The sequence below is a fragment of the Salvelinus sp. IW2-2015 genome, linkage group LG17 (genome assembly GCF_002910315.2).
Source record: "Salvelinus sp. IW2-2015 linkage group LG17, ASM291031v2, whole genome shotgun sequence".
NCBI classification, from domain to species: domain Eukaryota; kingdom Metazoa; phylum Chordata; class Actinopteri; order Salmoniformes; family Salmonidae; genus Salvelinus; species Salvelinus sp. IW2-2015.
In genome coordinates this window covers 14677476-14687637 of record NC_036857.1, presented here as the reverse complement: position 1 = coordinate 14687637, position 10162 = coordinate 14677476, and the positions used below count along the sequence as shown (strand labels likewise).

The window sequence follows — 10162 nt, the reverse complement described above, 5'->3', positions numbered from 1 at the left end:
ATTACAACAGGCAAGTTTGAAAAGAAGAGAACTCCGCTTAGATATTTGCGCACAGGTTCCACAGGGTATAAAGGCATGCATAGGTTGAGGTAAGTAGTGTGACACTTCGAGGCACCTGGCAAGCAGTGAGAGGACCAATCAATCTCAACTCTTCCCCGCTCACCGAATGACTACCCCTGCAACAGGTACATTTTTGTGCAGTTGCCGTTTATGATGTGTTTTTTTGTGTTTTTTTCCTTTTATGATGTGTTTATGCACGCTAGTCTGCAGAACATTATTTAGGAGATCAGTTAGCTAGAAACTGGAAGAATTCCTGCATGAGGTTTGATAACTTTCTTACTGTTACAGTAATTTGTTCGATAGAGTCAACTTAATTTAAACTTTTTTTGCGGAAAGACGTAGGGTAACATTACATTTCGATTCAATTGATGAAACAATGTTGCGTCGATGATTATGTAAATTGGAGACAAGGAAGGGAAAATACCCTACATATCCTCAAACATGGTAAATATAAGGATATTTATCCTACAATAAAATAATATTATCCTTTTTTGTATGGGAATGTTTAATATTGCATAGTTTCAATTCAGAGTTGAACTGCGTCACGCGCACTCAGTATTGTAGTCTACAGTAGGCTACAGATGTTGCGAGTGGAATCTAATGGATTTTTATGCTTGAGTAGTTTGTGGTTTCCAATCAGGTGGTGATTTATTTATTTTTAGCGTGTCTTGGACGTTTATTTCAAAGTTTGTTGAACTTCAACTTCACTAATGAAGGGTTAGATTTTTCTTGTGGTATTGGCACAATTTCCTCAAAATCACTATAAATTCGATTGCGTTGTTTTTCATACAAACAAGTGCCTGTTTCCTACTCCATGCCGTTAGAGACAGAGAGTTTTTTTWGTATTTTTGTATGGCTTATTTGAAATAATTGTCTTCTGTATGCCTTGATAATCATTCCCTGTAGTGGAATTTCAATTCGAATGCTGAAACATAATATAATAGGCCTATAACCATAGGCTAGTCGCTTAAGTATGACACAATTTCGTGGACTGTTGGGCACCTGCGTGGATTTTTTTGCAATCAAATTTGCAGTCTTTGAAGTTGGGTCTTTATTCTCGGAGAGTGCCCGCATGAATTTAGAAGTTTACATACACGTTAGCCAAATACATTTAAACTCAGTTTTTCACAATTCCTGACATTTAATCCTAGTAAAAATTCCCTTTCTTAGGTCAGTTAGGATCACCACTTTATTTTAAGAAAGTGAAATGTCAGAATAATATTAGAGAGAATTATATATTTCAGATTTCATTTCTTTCATCACATTCCCAGTGGGTTAGAAGTTTACATACACTCAATTAGTATTTGGTAGCATTGCCTTTAAATTGTTTAAMTTGGGTCAAACRTTTYRGGTAGCCTTCCACAAGCTTCCCACAATARRTTGGGTGAATTTTGGCCCATTCCTCCGGACAGAGCTGGTGTAACTGAGTCAGGTTTGTAGGCCTCCTTGCTCGCACACGCTTTTTCAGTTCTGCCCACAAATGTTCTATAGGATTGAGATCAGGGCTTTGTGATGGCCACTCTAATACCTTGACTTTGTTGTCCTTAAGCCATTTTGCCAAAATTTTACTCTGGAAGTATGCTTGGGGTCATTGTCAATTTGGAAGACCCATTTGCTACCAAGCTTTAACTTCCTGACTGATGTCTGGAGATGTTGCTTCAATATATCCACATAATTTTCCTTTCTCATGATTCCATCTATTTTGTGAAGTGCACCAGTTCCTCCTGCAGCAAAGCACCCCCACAATATGATGCTGCCACCCCCATTCTTCACGGTTGGGATGGTGTTCTTCGGCCTGCAAGCCTCCCCTTTTTCCTCCAAACATAAAGATGGTCATTATGGCCAAACTGTTCTATTTTTGTTTCATCAGACCAAAGGACATTTCTCCAAAAGTACGGTCTTTGTCCCCATGTGCAGTTGCAAACCGTAGTCTGGCTTTTTTATGGCGGTTTTGGAGCAGTGGCTTCTTCCTTACTGAGCGGCCTTTCAGGTTATGTCGATATAGGACTCGTTTTACTGTGGATATAGATACTTTTGTGCCTGTTTCCTCCAGCRTCTTCACAAGGTCCTTTGCTGTTTGTTCTGGGATTGATTTGCGCTTTTCTCACCAAAGTATGTTCATCTCTAGGAGACAGAATGCATCTTCTTCCTGAGTGGTATGACGGCTGTGTGGTCCCATGGTGTTTATACTTGCGTATTATTGTTTGTACAGATGAACGTGGTACCTTCAGGCGTTTGTAAATTACTCCCAAGGATGAACCAGACTTGGGAGTCTACAGTTTTGTTTTCTGAGGTCTTGGCTGATTTCTTTTCATTTTCCCATGATGTCAAGCAAAGAGGTACTGAGTTTGAAGGTAGGCCTTGAAATACATCCACAGGTACACGTCCAATTGAGTCAAATGATGTATCAGCCTATCAGAAGCTTCAAAAGCCATGACATCATTTTCCAGAATTTTCCAAGCTGTTTAAAGGCACAGTCAACTTAGTGTATGTAAATTTCTGACCCACTGTAATTGTGATAAAGTGAAATAATCTGTCTGTAAACAATTGTTGGAAAAATTACTTGTCATGCACAAAGTAGATGTTATAACCGACTTGCCAAAACTATAGTTTGTTAACAAGAAATTTGTGGAGTGGTTGAAAAACGATTTTTTTATATATTTTTTTATTTTTTATTTTTTAGAAAAACGAGTTTTAATGACTCCAACCTAAGTGTATGTAAACTTCCGACTTCAACTGTATAGGCTATTTGATGTTTGTTTGTTTATGGCGCACGAGACACCTGTCTTTTTCGCATCTCAGTGAACTAATCCATTGCGGAGGCCAAGACAAATCGATTGCAGATGCCGCGGGGATGCGCAATGAAAGTCTCTCCAGAATGCTATCTTTCCCGCCAATTTGTGCACATTCATTGTTGCATATCTTCATTGTGTTTGTGTTTGATTGTTAGTGTCTATCAATTCCCCGTTACATATACTACATGGTCAAATGTATGTGGACACCCCTTGAAATTAGTGTTCGGCTATTTCAGCCACACCCGTTGCTGACAGGTGTATAAAATCGAGTGCACAACCATGCAATCTCAATAGACAAACAATGTCAGTAGAATGGCCTTACTGAAGAGCTCAGTGACTTTCAACATGGTGACGTAATAGAACGCCACCTTTCCAACAAGTCAGTTCGTTATATTTCTGCCCTGTTAGAGCTTCCCCAGTCAACTGGCTCCCGAGTGGCGCAGCAGCCTAGGGCACTGCATCTCAGTGCTAGAGGTGTCACTACAGACCATGGTTCGATTAACCCAGCGTCGTCCGGGTTAGGGTTTGGCTGGGGTAGGCCGTCATTGTAAATAATTTATTTTGGGATCACGTGACCCCTGAACGAGATGGCCGTATGAACTAGGAGCTCCGCACAAGTAGTTTCCAATTCCTAATCTTACCTCCACTTCAAGTTTAAACTCATTTAGCTTTAGTCAAAAAGTCATGGCGGCTACAAAAGGCGACACTACAGGTGACATTTTTACCCGGACTCGAGCATTAGCGACGGAAAAAGCCTCCAAGAAGCAGCTAGCTTCAGAAAAAGCTAGCGCCATTAGCCAGGAGCAAGAGGACCCGTTCCCCCCCGAGGCCCAACGAATGCCAACCTCGCACTCTGTCGAAGACATCTTTTCTGAGCTGAGATCCCAACGTACAGAACTCAACACTAAACTAGATGCCATTAACGCTCAGCTCAGTGCGATAGGGGGCAAGGTGACAATCCTGGAAAATGCTTTGCCTGACATAAACAACAAGATAACCATAAACGCGGGGCGCCTGGACGAGGCAGAGGGGCGAATCCTATCCACGAAAAACGTATTGACAGACGCCATGGAAACAATAGCATATGCTAAAAAAAAATAGAGCAGCTGGAAGAGAAAACAGAGGACCTGGAAAACAGGGGGCGAAGGAATAATTGTGTTCTATTAAATCTGGGCGAAAAAGAAGAGGGAAACATGCCACTGATCCGCTACCTGCAAGACAAACTTCCCGAGTGGCTCCATCTGTCCACCGACAGGCCCATAGAACTGGAGAGAGCTCACCGAGCACTGAGGCCCCCACCAGCAGCCAGACAACCACCGCGCCCAATCACCATACGTTTCCTGAGATTCACCGACAAGGAACGAGTCCTACAGGCGGCGAAAACCAACACCATCACAGTGGGAAACGCCAAACTCACCTTACACCAGGACCTGTCAGCTGGAATACGCCGAAAGCGCCGAGAGTTTGACGAGGTGAAGAAATGCTCCATTGACCGAGGCATCTTTAGGGGATTCAAATACCCAAACGAGCTCAGGATTCTTCACCAAGGAGCCCTGCGAGCAACTTCAAAAACTCCCGACGAGGCAGAACGTTTTTTGAAAGACAACCCCGGTCAATGAGAAATGGACCCAATGACTAAATGCGATTACTGTTATTACTAAAGGAGGTAAGACAACATATAGCGATATCCAAAAGACCCACCCGCCCTGCTAAAATGCCATTATAGCCGTCTAATCTATATTTATGTGCTTTAGCTGAGAGGGATAGGCCCCATATTATAACCTAGGCCTACTATATGTAGGCTGGGCTATTGATTTTATTTTCTCCCTTTTTTAATGTGGTCTGGACGGAGGCTACGTTGTCATTTACTCAATGCGGGGCGGAGAGGATGAGGCATTTCTTTGGTGGGGAGGGGGAGACGTTGTGCGTTGCTAACTGTTCCCGGTAGTTTTTTTTTGTTGGAACACAGAATTGTGACTGAGCGGGGAGGTAATACATCCAACGGGATATGTCGAGTTGTTTGGGAACTCGGCTGGGGTGTTCAGCGATTGTTATTTTATGTAAACCATTTATTTTCCTTTTATGTGAACGCAGCTGTAACTACTATCCACCTTTACCCAGAGATGACTTGCACTAAAGTTCGATTACTGTTCGATGACGATGACTAGTACCTTAAATCTATTGACATGGAACTGCCATGGTCTAGGTCATGCAATAAAACGGAAAAAGATACTATGTGCTCTAAAAAAGGAAAAAGCAGACATCGCGCTATTGCAAGAGACACACCTCTGTGATGCTGAACATGCCAAACTCCACAGAGCTTGGGTGGGACAGGTGTATTTGTCATCTTTCAAATCCAACAGTAGAGGTACAGCCATACTTATCCATAAGAATGTTCCATTCATAATTGACAAAAACATATCTGATCCGGAGGTGATATTTATTTTGATAACTGGGTCACTGTATGGGCAACCAATTACTATCTTAACATATATGCCCCTAACACAAATACTCCTGCTTTTATGTCGAAAATGATAACCCTGTTCAATGAGCATTGTGTTTCCTTTGGAGTGTTGGCCGGCGATTTTAATTGTACCCTGAACCCAACCCTAGACAAATCATCTCAAGTCCCCACCACAAATCCTAGATCTGCAAAGATGTTGAACTCTCTTACTAAAGAGATGGGACTGATAGATATCTGGAGAGAGACTAATAGCTTATCTATGGACTATACATACTACTCTAATGTCCATAACACCTACTCCCGTATAGATTACATTTTTATCCCAAAGAGTTTCATAAATTCAGCCACGTGTACAACCGGACCCATAGCGCTTTCGGATCACGCCTTTGTCCACCTCCGCTTTGACCTCTGYAAAAACATCCCGAGGTCAAAGAGCTGGAAATTCAACACCTCCATGCTATCAAACGAAGCATTCCATACATTGGTAACTACATGGATAGACAACTACACACAAGACAACAAAGATTCTCCTGTTTCTCCGGCCACAATGTGGGACGCTGCTAAAGCCACACTAAGAGGTCAKCTAATYGCATATGCTTCCTCTAAGAAAAAAGYAATGGAAGCACACAGGCTAGATCTGGAGAGGGAGCTGCAACGCTGTGAAAAAGTACATAAACAATCCCCAGACAGCACCTCCTGGAGTCAACTTAAAGCAGCCAAAGCCAAACTGAATTTGGACTATACTCGTGGAGATAAAAAAAAGGTTTTTTCTTTTACTAAACAGAAAGATACCATGGGGGAGGGGGGGAACAGTCTATAAGCGAATGGCTTAGTAGATTGATTGCTTCGATCAATTAAAAAAAAGAGGCAGTAAGAGCGTAACACAATTATGTGCATATTCCGAACGCAAGAGGACGAGGTCACGATGATGACCCAAAAATAGATCAATTTAAGTTTTTCATGATTTTACTGCAACTATAGTACCTCTCTGAGAAGAAAAACACGGAGGCAAACTCCTACCTCCTTCCTAGAGGATCTCGCTACCTACACTATCAGAGGCACCGACCAAGCCAATCTCAACGTCACCCTTCACTCTGAGGAGATCTCTGGAGGCATTACATCTCCAGCACAACTAACAAGGTGCCAGGCCAGATTGGATTCCCCAGAGAGTTTCTCAAAGCTTTTTGGCCCTAGCTTAGCCCTATTTTCATGCCATGCTGCGAGGGATTTTTGCAAAATAACTGAGTTTCCCGAGATCTAGCACACAGCATCGCCTCATTACAGTGTTGCTCAAAAAGACGAAAGGACCCCTATCTGCTCCTCCTTCCGGCCCATAAGCTGTTGGATTGTCGACTACAAAAGTAATTACCAAATTTATCGCCAAAAGACTAAACAAGCTCTTCATTCCAGAAATCTAATAAAAGCGGACAAAACTGAATTTTATTCAGAGACAGATACTCTTCTGATAACATCGCCGTTCTTTTGATATTTAATTGATCTAAGTTAAACGCACAGAAGACCCATGTCCTGCTGGCTTCACTGGCGTCTGAGAAGGCGTTCGACAGGATTCGAGTGGAGCTTTCTGTCTCAGTCTAGAAAGTTCAAGTATGGGTCCCAACTTATTAAATGGACTCCAAATCCACGCTATACTCTCATCCAATGCCGACTGGTGACTACCTAACGGACTGAACTCGACAGATATCCCTTTGGGATGGGGCACAAGGACAAGGGTGCCTCGCTGTGCCCCCTGCTTACTTGTTGGGGGCGAGCCTCTGGCAAGAGTCTGATAAGGAGCAATCCAAGTATTATAGGTGTCAATTGGCAGGCGAGCCTTGCCAGCACAAGATTTCGCTTTCTACGCGGAGATGTCTTGCTCTACATATCCAACCCTGGAAATCCCTTCCTCCCATTTCTAGCACAATTGCTCAGTATGGCAAGTTTTCAGGTTTAAGATTAATTTTTAACAAATCCACTGTCTGCCCTCTCAATATTACACTCACCATTCTATGAAACAACCTATGCCATTCCAATGAAGACACGGGGTTTCAATACCCTTGGGATATTCATAACACCAGATCTGAATAGGCTTTTCAAGGAGATTAATCTTCCACTCTGGATCGAATCAAGAACAAACCTCCAAACCTGGATCTCCCTCCAATTAGCTTAGTAGGAAATTAATGTAATCCGTATGACCCCCCCCCCCCCCCCCTTAAAGATTAGATGCACTATTGTAAAGTGGCTGTTTCCACTGGATGTATAAGGTGAATGCACAATTTGTAAGTCGCTCTGGATTAAAGAGCGTTGATCTGCTACAATGACTTAAATGTAATGTACTGGAGTCTGGAGCAGTGGAAACACATTCTCTGGAGTGATGAATCACGATTCACCATCTATCAGTCCGATGGACAAATCTGGGTTTGGCGTTTGCCAGGAGAACGGTACCTGCCCCAATGCATAGTGTCAACTGTAAAGTTTGGTGGAGGAATAATGGTCTGGGGCTGTTTTTCATGTTTTCGAGCTAGGCCCCTTTGTTTCAGTAAAGGGAAATCTTAACGCTACAGCATACAATGACATTCTAGACGATTCTGTGCTTAACTTTGTGGAAACAGTTCGGGGAAGGCCCTTTCCTGTTTCAGCATGACGATGCCCCCATGCACAAAGCGAAGTCCATGCAGAAATGGTTTGTCGAGATTGGTGTGGAAGGACTTGACTGGCCTGCACAGAGCCCTGACCTCAACCCCATCGAACACCTTTGGGATGAAATGGAACGCCGACTGCGAGCCAGGCCAAATCGCCCAATATCAGTGCCCGACCTCACTAATGCTCACCGCAGCAATGTTACAACTGTGGAAAGCCTTCCCAGAAGAGTGGAGGCTGTTATAGCAACAAAGGGGGAACCAACTCCATATTAATTCCCATGATTTTGGAATGAGCTGTTTGACGAGCACGTGTCCACGTACTTTTGGTCATGTAGTGTATATCACCAGTAGTACATTTGCCGTTAACTACTATACTTTCTAATCTACATTGTTTGTTTGGTTATGGTAATTTCTGTTAATGCATTCAATATATTATTATTGCAGTCTTTTATCGTTGTCATTGTCAGAGTGGACACGGTGTTTGCAGAGTGCACAACCTATGCTACATTCGTGAGTTTTGGTTTATTTCATTCCATTTACAAGTTTTGTCAATTTAGTCATTGTCTTTTGTTTGGAGCTATCCTGTCAATGTTAAGTAAGGACTCACACCTAATTATGCATAGAAGTAGGCCTATAGGCTGTGTACAAATTATAGTATTTCTGATTGGCTTAACACACAACCACTAATGAGCTGTTGAGCTTCTCAAAGTAATGTTTTTTCTTCACCTCAAACAGCAAGCAAACAAAGTCTGTTTTTACATCCATTGAGAATGACAATAGTTCCTCGATGAATTTCAGAAATCTTTCCAGCTCTTCTTTTTGATAACCTATCAGTGTGAAAGGGAAAAATGTAATGCTCTGATCCAGTGGACACGTCATAAAATAGGTCTACCTGATAACTTCTTATCCCTTGTGCAAATAGCCTACAGCTGTGTCTGTCCCAAGCTCACTGGGCAGGAAACTCTGAGGGCCCAGAATATTTTGGAAGTTTGCTAGTGATCTATGGGCTGGACCCAAGTTAATAGTTTATCCAATGTTTCAAGTTCGTTGCAGACAGGCCATGCGTAGCCAATGTGATTTTATAGGATATTTATTTTTTCAGGTTATCTTCTACCTGCATGCTGCAATGTTTTTATTTGTTGGCCTTTTATAGGCTATTTTTACATAGTTGACAATGGCAATAGAAGTTACATTTTAGGTTTGTATCATTCTCATTTAGATTTGGATAGAATTTTGATTAACCACATGCCAAGGATTTTAAGATACTTAGACGTTATTATAAATTAAATTAAACTGTTCCACGAAAATGTACATAAAGAAAACCATAACTGGCAYGCAGATACACTTCCGTTCAAAAGTTTGGGGTCACTTAAAAGTGTTCTTGTTTTTGAAAGAAAAGCTAAACTTTTTGTCCGTTAAAATAACATCAAATTGATCAGAAATACAGTGTAGACATTGTTAATGTTGTAAATAACTATTGTAGCTGGAAACGATTTTTTTAATGGAATATCTACAGAGGCCCATTATCAGCAACCACCACTCCTGTGTTCCAATGGCACGTTGTGTTAGCTAATCCAAGTTAATCATTTTAAAAGGCTAATTGATCATTTGAAAACCCTTTTGCAATTATGTTAGCACAGCTGAAAACTGTTGTACTGATTTAAAAAAGCAATAAAACTGGCTTTCTTTAGACTAGTTGAGTATCTGGAGCATCAGCATTTGTGGGTTCGATTACAGGCTAAAAATGGCCAGAAACAAAGCACTTTCTTCTGAAACTCGTCAATCTATTCTTGTTCTGAGAAATTAAGGCTATTCCATGTGAGAAATTGCCAAGAAACTGAAGATCTTGTACAACGCTGTGTACTACTCCCTTCACAGAACAGCACAAACTGTCTCTAACCAGAATAGAAAGAGGAGTGGGAGGCCCCGGTGCACAACTGAGCAAGAGGACAAGTACATTAGTGTCTAGTTTGAGAAACAGATGTTACTCAAACAATGTTCAAGGAATCACTTAGCCAGTGATTCAGTGTGATTTTGTGTGATTACTCCGATTAGATGATGAATACCTCTGCGGAAGGGTTAACCTTATGTGCTTTGGAGATTTCTGCCTTTGTGACCCAATCTTGGTGTTCTCTGGCAAATGCCAAACGTCCTGCACGGTGTTGGGCTGTAAGCACAACCCCCACCTGTGGACGTCGGGCCCT

The 10162-nt window shown here is 41.9% G+C and overlaps 1 pseudogene; it reads left to right on the top strand.

Annotated features, from left to right (window-relative positions):
* Positions 1–222: 222 nt before the first annotated feature.
* LOC111976522 (DNA (cytosine-5)-methyltransferase 3B-like) overlaps positions 223–10162 on the top strand; it is an 83976-nt pseudogene continuing 74036 nt past the window's right edge.